Source organism: Lepisma saccharinum, chromosome 21 (assembly GCF_977018435.1).
Source record: "Lepisma saccharinum chromosome 21, izLepSacc3.1, whole genome shotgun sequence".
Classification (NCBI taxonomy): domain Eukaryota; kingdom Metazoa; phylum Arthropoda; class Insecta; order Zygentoma; family Lepismatidae; genus Lepisma; species Lepisma saccharinum.
In genome coordinates this window covers 21,543,215-21,552,429 of record NC_139249.1, presented here as the reverse complement: position 1 = coordinate 21,552,429, position 9,215 = coordinate 21,543,215, and the positions used below count along the sequence as shown (strand labels likewise).

Here is a 9,215-nt window from a genome sequence, read left to right as displayed (position 1 = left end):
ACTGTGGCACCCGCCCCACCATGATGCCACCACTGGCTCCGACCCATAAAGACCAATCTTTGACATGAGTGTACATTTTACACGTGAAGTGATATTCATCCTATAGGCTGCGTCACCCATCCCCTCTTTCCTGCCCAGGTATTTTTATATACAGCGATGTGGCTAAAGTGAAGATGGCAATACTATTATCAGGGAATCCTTTATTTTCGATTTCATAGGAACATCATTAGATTATTGAGATGGGTGATGCCGCTTGCCATCACTTTAAAGCTAAGGGTAATAGCAGCGCCCCCCCCCCCTCTGACAACTAAAACTACCCTGGGAGGCACTTTATGCAGCCTTCGTTCATCTAGCTACTTCAAAGTCATCTTTAGCTCTATTAATGGTGAAATGTAGCTCTTTTATGAACACCAGGTTTGGCAACACTGCCAGGATGGCCGTATGAGGCAAGGAGAAATGCATTAGGTTTATGGGACCATTATTTTATTCGTTCTCTCGGGAATATCAAACATCCAATGTCGTAAAAAAGTATTTGGACGGAAAAGGGACACGTTGAACTATGTCATAGTAGAAGGAAAAGTCGAAACTTCCATGTCATTCGTCGTAACTTGAAGTTGATTTCCCATAAGGAATACATGGGATTCTGTAAATACGTAGTAACCGTAATTTTCAAGCATCGTGTCTAGCTTATGTAACGCTTAATCTCAGTTTGGCAAGGTTGAAGACTCCGGCGAGGGAAATTTAGAACTAAGACAAGCATGTACAAATCACTTATTTTGTATCGTCCTTACTGTGCAATACAACTGGAAGTGCACCAGATTGTTCGACCAGCAAGAAGGACACAAGCCCTTGTATTCCAAAATGGGACCGAACGGAATTGCAATAGTGCTTCCGTAAATCATAGAGTAAACCAAAATCTTCGCAATTAAATTATTCCTTTAAGCCAAGTAAACACCCGTTACTCAACTACTTTATTTCTTATGTTAATGTTTTCGTTCTTTCAAAAACGTAATTCAATCCTACATGCTTGTGCATAACACTGTCATATCAAATACACAAAAACTTACACTTACTAATCAACTTCAAAAACAGTTTCCACTTGCAAAATGGAGAGAATCTCATACTCTCTTGCATACTAATCCCTTTCTTAAATAGAAGTGCCAAATCCGACGATATTGAAATAAATGCACAACTAGTGAATAATTGTCTCTCCTTGCCTTAAGGCACCTACAAAATAAAGAAGTCTGCGCATGCCAATGATGCTAATTCATTATATTATAAATTTCCCTTAAGTAGTTAGAAATCTACAACGAATAAACAAGGACATGTGCCAATGTACTGATTAGTACCCATGGAGCATATTACGGTTTCAGGGATCAGTTCTTATATGTATATTTTACCTAAATATCAGAACAAATTTGAAATCAATGGCGTTGTTGAGTCGTCACGAAAACTGTCCGGTCAAGGTCGAAGCGTCCCCTTTCCTCCTCTACACCCTTGGTCCTCCAGGGTTGCCACAGTTCTTCTAAGCTGCTCGGTCGACACTTCGCCCTCTGTACGTATGCGGCCGATTGTGTCTTCGATGGTGTATTGTGTACGGATTATTTGATTTTGCGTTCATTGTGAATGACATTGAGGAACAGCGTCCTACGTGTGGTAAAATAGCACGTGGAAGTGATGGTACTGTACATACCTGGCGAACGGACATTTGAAAACAAAGTAAGATAATCCTTCGAAACGTTTACAACTTTTTCAGAAATCTTGCATATAACGAAGAAGCAAAGAAGAACAACTTTGCACAAGTACAAAAACTGACGGAAGCTTGTGGGGTTTCTGAAAAGTCTGTAGAACGTCATCAGTACTTTAACTTCGGCAGAGGCTCGAGGTGTGAACGGTGTCTTCGAGTTACCAACAAAGAGTTACAAACGGGAACGCAAAACACACAAAAAATCCCTTCCTTTATTCTAGTGTACTTACACATGGAAATTTTTCCTTCAAACAATGAAAGCAACACAATTTTTGTCCATCAACTTAACTAAGTTTTTCAAAAGCTAACTTGATATGAAGTGGAGGAAGAAGAATCACATGTGACTTGACTAGTAAGGGATATACAACATTTTTCTGTCCAGGCCTATGTGATTCACGCTTTGGTCATTCTTTGATGTAATTATTATTCTTGTCCCTGCTGTCCCATTCGCACACAAAACAGCAAAATTTAGTATATCTGACAGCTGATTTAGGACTTCTGCCACAAGCTGCTGGTGCTTCAGAACCTTCCTCATCTTCATGATTCGAACAATTGCGGTCTGGATGAGGAGTTTCCTATCCTCCTCAGTGTCCTTGTGGGTGGTCTTCTGTTCAATTTTCATTTCATTTTCAATTGGAATATTAATGTTTACCCTCAGTTTCTTGCTGCAATCAGAAAGTGAACATTCTATATTGATGAACACTGAATATAGTGCAAATTAGGCAAAATTGTGTGATCCACAACTATGGAAACATCATTATAAAGAGAAAAACCGTGATAAGTACTGTCATGCACTTTTGAACACACACATCAGGGAGTATTCAGACCAAAGTAACATGCTACATGTGTCATTTGGATATCTGCCTTCAGAAATACCTTTCATACCGAGGCCATGAAACAAGCTGCACATGCTGATTGAACTGTGCAGTAAATGCTTTTCTACAGACTAGATGAGCCCCATGTCGCTTCGGTCTGAAAGCTCTTTTCAACGTTGTTTTAGAATGCTCAATACAGACAAATAATATTTCGGTTACAAATTAATTTTTTGACAAGAAGCCAAATTTCAAATGAAATAATAGTGTAAACGAATTACTAACTTTAACTGCAAGATTTCCAATGTTATAAAATTACATTATTGAGACAATTATAAAACCACATCTTTTATTGCACAAACATGAATATAAATCAAACTAAATTAATTATTATCAGGCATTATGAATAAAACTGGATTAAAAGTAAGAAAGAATAGAGATAAAATATTCATTACTAGGACTTCCTGTCTGATATTTATAAACTTACATGTAACTCACTCAGTAAAATATAAGTAGAGAGAGGATTTATATGTACTAAAAACTAGCAAAATATGCAAATAATAATAATAATAATAATAATATTTTTTTATTTCCGTAGACCCATATCCGAGTGTTGAAAACATCATAAAATACAAGGTAGAATCAAAAAGTAAGGTAACAAGTTTTTTTCCACAGAAACCTTTATGTCGTGGTAGCCTAAACTGTGACAGGGTATACATGACACTGCACACTAATATTCCACATAGTCACCATATTTGTCTAAGCACGTGTTCCAGCGGGTGACCAATGCATCAATGCCACGAGTGAAGAAATCAGTGTCAAGGCTGTCCAACCAGGTTTTCACTGCATCCTGTGCCTCTTGCACTGTGTTGAAGTGTCGTCCTCGAAGATGCTTCTTCATTGGTCCGAACAGATGGAAATCGCTGGGTGCAAGATCAGGGCTGTATGCGAGGTGTTCCAAAACCTCCCAGTGGAAACGTGTGACATGGTCACGGGTGAGCTGCGCTGTGTGAGGTCGAGCGATGTCATGTAACAACAATACACCCTCCCCGAGTGCTCCAGGTCGTTTCCGACGTATGGCCTCTCTCAATCTGTCCAATGTCTGGCAGTAAGTCACAGCATTGCCAGTGGTACCACGTGGAAGGAATTCCAGGTGAATCACACCAAGGTGGTCCCAAAAGATCGTGGCCTTTGTTTTCCTTGCACATGTTACTGTTTTAAACTTTTTGGATGGGGGCGATGATGGATGTTTCCACATCACGGAGGAACATTTGGATTCCGGTGTCCACAATGGCACAGGTGTCTCATCACCCGTAATGATGCGATACAGAAATGACGACCCTTCTTGTTGATAACAGATCAGGTGGTTCAGACTCATGCCCATTCGTCTGCCTTTGTCATAATCAGTGAGATTTCTTGGTACCCAATGTGCACACACTTTGCGGTAGCCAAGCGTGTTGTGCACAATACTGTACACAGAACCATAAGAAATGTTCAGTGCATCTGCAATGTGTGACAGTGTGATTTGCCTATCCTCCCTAATCATTTCCTCCACCTGACAAATGTTCTGGTCGGTAGCTGAAGTTGACGGTCTGCCACTTCGCTGATCATCATTAATGTCAGTCCTACCATTTTCAAACTCCTTACACCAACACCACACTTGTTTCCTGGATAACACGTTGTTTCCATACACCTCCACAAGTTCCCGATGGATCTCGACTGGTTTCTTCCCCATCGCATGCAAAAACCTGATCACACTTCGCACTTCCACATTTGACAATGTTTCCAGTAACCCTGCCATCTTCGAACTTCGATTCTCTGCAACTGTGTCACCATGCTGCTCTCTAGCGGTCACCAGGGATACTATCCATCAATACCTACAACACACACACACAAAAAAAAGTTACTAGCATATCGTTGTACATTTTCAGGGCACTTGTTACCTTACTTTTTGATTCTACCTTGTACTAAATATTACAAATGGAGTAGGATTACAATGAAAAGAACAAAATGCAAACACAAAAATACAAATAAAGCATATGGGTTAAACAGTTATAAGTGTTACATACTAAACTTGTAAAAGAGAAAATCCAATTATAAGAGACATACAATATCAAAATAATTTAAATGCTTCAATTTACTAATCCAGTTTAACTATTTAAATTCATTGAGATTATATAGAGGTATATCTGTTAAATACTGTTTAATTGCCTTCAGTTTCTTGTGAGTATTTGTAATTTCTTTGATGTGTGTGGGAAGTTTGTTATGGTATTTTATTCATGCAACATGAGGTGATTTGTCTGAAGGAGAAAGTCTGTGTGCTTGCATGTGGAAGTTCTCTTTTTGACGTGTGTTGTGCTGATGGACAGTCGAATTTTTATCTAATTTACAGTGTTTTAGTACATATTCAATTACTTTATAAATATATAGCAAATATATGGTCATAATTTTATTTTCTCTAAATTATTCTCTACATGAGTTTCTAATTGGTATTTTGAACATATACTGTATTGGTCTTTTCTGTAGAGTAAGCAATCTTTGAGTGTATTCCTGCGCAGCTCCTCTCCATGCTATTATGCAATATTCTAGGTATGGATATACAAGTCCATAGTATAGATTTGTGTTTATTTCAGACACATGACATTGTGTTAGGAGTTTTAGGAGATATAAGATTTCCCTACTTTTTTTCATACATGGTCAATATGATATGCCCATCTTCATTTGTCATCAATAACTAAACCTAAAAATTTAACTGGATTTTCATTATTGATTTCATTATTATCTATTTGTAAGTTTATATTATCAAAATTTGGTTTATTTCCAGGATTGAAAGCCATATAATTTTTTTTTGATAGTTTACATTCAAGATATATGAATTTAAGTGCTGAGTTATTATATTTACTGATATGTAGGTTTGTCTTTCTAATTGTTCTTGTGTTTTTGCATTGCAAGTTATGGTTGTGTCATCTGCGTATGTTAAAATATTTGTATTGTCTGGGGTGGGTAAGTAGTTGGTATATAGTATGAACAGTAGCGGGCCTAGTATGGAGCCTTGAGGGACTCCTGTTTTTGCATATTCAGTGTCAGATATAATTTTGTGAACCACAGAGTTTTCAGTATGGAGTATCTGGGTGTAGTGTGGTCTATCCATGAGAAAAGATTTTATCAGCAGTTTGTACGTGTTTCCTCTAATGCCAAGATTGTATATTTTTTGCATGAGCATAGAGTGGTCTAAGCAGTTAAAGGCTTTGGACAGATCCAGGAAAATAGCACAGGGTATCAAATTATCTTCTAATGCATCTACAATTATCTCAATAAATTGAGAAGTAGCTGTACTTGTCGATTTACCCTTTTGGAAACAATTTTGTAGTGGACTAATTATGTTATATTTGGCACAGAATTCATATATATTTTATTACAAATGATTTTCTCTAACAGTTTTGAGAAAGATGATGTGATCGTTATACGACTATAGTTTTTTATTTCTGTCTCCAGTCCTTTTTCGAGTATTGGTTTGATTATACTTTTCTTCAGTACTTTTGGGAAAATTCCACTATTGATAGAGGCATTTATAGCATACTGTAGTGGTAATGTAATGTATTGAGAACATTTTTTAATTAGATGATTTGACCAACCATCTGGACCTGCTGATTTCTTATTATTTAATTTTTTTATCGTAGTTTCTAGTTCATTTGAGGTATTTCATCTAGATAAATGGAGTTCAGTACAGTATTTCATTCAATTTTAATTGTTTGTACACTTTTGGGGTCAATGGGACAGTTTACATAGGAGTTTGAGAAATACTTATTGAATGTATCCGCAATGTGTTTAGGGTTAGTTATTTCTATTTCATTTTCAAATAATATGGCATTTTCATTACGCTTATTGGGTTTTTTGCCTCTTTGCTCATTTATGATATTCCAAATTGCCTTCGATGTATTACTATTACTCGTATTTCTGATATTATCTTTGAGGTGTTTGGATTTTTAATCTTTTATTAGTTTTTTATATTCATTTTTCTATATTCTATATGACTCACAAAGTTTGTTTTCCTTAGTTATGCACATTTTGTCATAAATATCCTTGTGTATTATTTCATTTGTGACCCAAGTTTTTGTTTTTTTGTTTGGTTGAACATGCTTTATTGTTAAGGGGCATGCAAGATTTATGAAGTAAGTTAGTATGGTCATGAACTTCTCCCATATGTTTTCGGTTTCACTTTCTTGAAATACTAGAGCCCAATTTTCTTTACCTAACAGGTGTAACAAATAGTTTACGTTGTCTTCCCTCATGTTTCGGCTTTCTATTTGTATAGGTTTTCTATGCGTTGTAATGTGGTTTGATTATACTAACTTCAACAATTTGTGCTGTGTGATCAGATATTAAGTTGTGTATCACTTCTGCCTGTATTGTGTCAGAGGGGAGATTGGTGATAACATGATGTATTAGACTTTCGGAGTTACATGTTATTCTAGGTGGATCTGTGATTATCTGTGAGAGTACATAGGACCTAAGGAGATCAATGAATTCTGTTTTTTTTTATTATTGCTCTGAGGAGGTCAATGTTAATATCTCCTAGGATAATGATTTTACAATTCGATTTTGTTATTTTTGTTAACATGATTTCTAGCTTTTGGTAAAAGAGTCATACGTCAGTATTTGGAGAACGGTATACGGTTATTATCTTCACAGATAAATTTCCCATATCAATTCCCATACCTGCTACTTCAAAGACCTTTTCGGTGCATAGTGATTCTAACCAGTGTATTTGTTTCCATCCAATTAGTTTTTCTTTAATGAATATGCCTATACCACCACTTTTGAACTCTTTTCTTGTAAAGAATGAGATCAATTTGTACCCTTTTAACCTACAGAATTCTGTTTGTTCTTCATTTAGTCATTCAGTTACAGTAAATACATCTGGTTGTAATTCCTCTAGAGATATTATTATCTGATCTAATTTGTTGGTAATGGATTGAACATTGTTATGCATAATTTTTAAGAAAGTGTTATTTTTGCTCATTTTTTTACTCTCACTTACCATAAAAAAGAGTCCCTTAGTTTGATTGGCTTTTTTATATTCCTTTTCAAAGGCATGTCTGTGTCCCTGACACTAATTTTTTCTTCACCTTTTACCTTATCATCATTTTTGTTTGGAGTTACGACGTTAGTATCATACTGCACTTCACACACTTCACTTTCCGGTTTTTCCTTAAGAGAGTGCACCGATTCATAATCACTGCTTGCGCAAGGCAATTCTGTGGACAATTTCTGATTCCTCTTGGGATGTTCTCCGGTAACAGACATCTGCGTATCATTTTTGTGGGTGTTGCTATCGTTCCAGTGAAGGGGAATGGGCACGGGATTCTCATCAGTGCTTTTGTTCACCATGTTCAGAATTGATGAAGAGATTAGTCTCTTTCCACCCTTCTTTAGGTGCATGCCATGATTTGTATGGTATGCTCTTTGCACTGTATGGAGTGCTAGTATTTTTGCATTTGGAAAGACCTTGGTTAGGATGATTATTTTTTTGTTGGTTATCTTTATTGCTTTGTTCACACAAGATTCCTCAGTGTGGTCATGTTGGTGGGGTTGGTTGCAACTATTACATTAGTGTGTTTAAGATGTTCCAATTTACCTGTTAGAGCTTTCATCACATTATTTCCTTAGTTTCTGGCTAAGTCATTTGCACCTGATATAATGATGACATGATCGCTTGAGCAGTGCTCGAAAAAAATCTTCAAAGCTAGGCACCAGCTCTGAAAATCAGGCACCCGGAAACTACCTACTAGCAATTGTGCTAACTACAGTGTGTTTCAAAAGTCGCACAACCCAAACTTTGAAAATGTATATTATGAAAACCACAAAGATATTTACACAAGGTTTTCTGCACTAAACTAATCACGTACACTATCACTGGTTAATAAATTTATGTTAATATGTATCCAAATAAAAGCAATTACATTATTTTAAAAAATGTTGTTAATTTGCTGAAAACATCTGAGAATTGATTTTCAACAATATATATCAACGTAGAAATTTTCAGCGAAAAATGCAGGTTCAACCAGGACTCGAACACGGGTCTCTGATACACTGTGCCATTGCTCTAACCACTGAGCCGGCTTGGCCTCGCCTGATTTTTCACTGTCGCTGTTTTACCTGCAGGAATCTTCTCTGCCAATACTTAGGTACATGTGGCGTGCATCTGTTGACAACATTTCGACCTGCTAGCATTGCCATATATGTCCCAAAAATGGCACTTTTTCACTCAACCCATAAAACCGCCAATAAAAAATCCATCAAATGTTGCACATGAGCAATATTTGTAGCAAATGACAGTGACATGGCGTTGGTCATCAGACATCTAATTATGACCCTTCGATAATTTCTTACATATTTTTCTCGAAAATTTTAACGCTGCCTTCTGCCAGTTATTAATTTATCTAAATTTTCTGTATGGAGAAAACTCATAATTTTAAGCATTGAAAAAATATCAATGGATGAGACTATATAATGCAGAAAACCCGGTATAAATATCTCTTACGATTTTCATGATATACATTTTCAAAGCTTGGGTTGTGCAACTTTTGAAACACACTGTATAAGAAGCTGAGCATCACGGTATTCAAAACATCGCTAAATCATTCGAGAAAACA

At 36.5% G+C, this 9,215-nt stretch overlaps 1 pseudogene across 1 annotated transcript in view; it reads right to left on the bottom strand.

Annotated features, from left to right (window-relative positions):
- Positions 1-2,057: 2,057 nt before the first annotated feature.
- Positions 2,058-9,215, bottom strand: part of LOC146004473 (cullin-1-like) — a 53,318-nt pseudogene continuing 46,160 nt past the window's right edge. The window contains exon 7 of the transcript XR_014443929.1: positions 2,058-2,412. The product of XR_014443929.1 is annotated as a cullin-1-like (transcript). The remainder of the gene's footprint in view (positions 2,413-9,215) is intronic.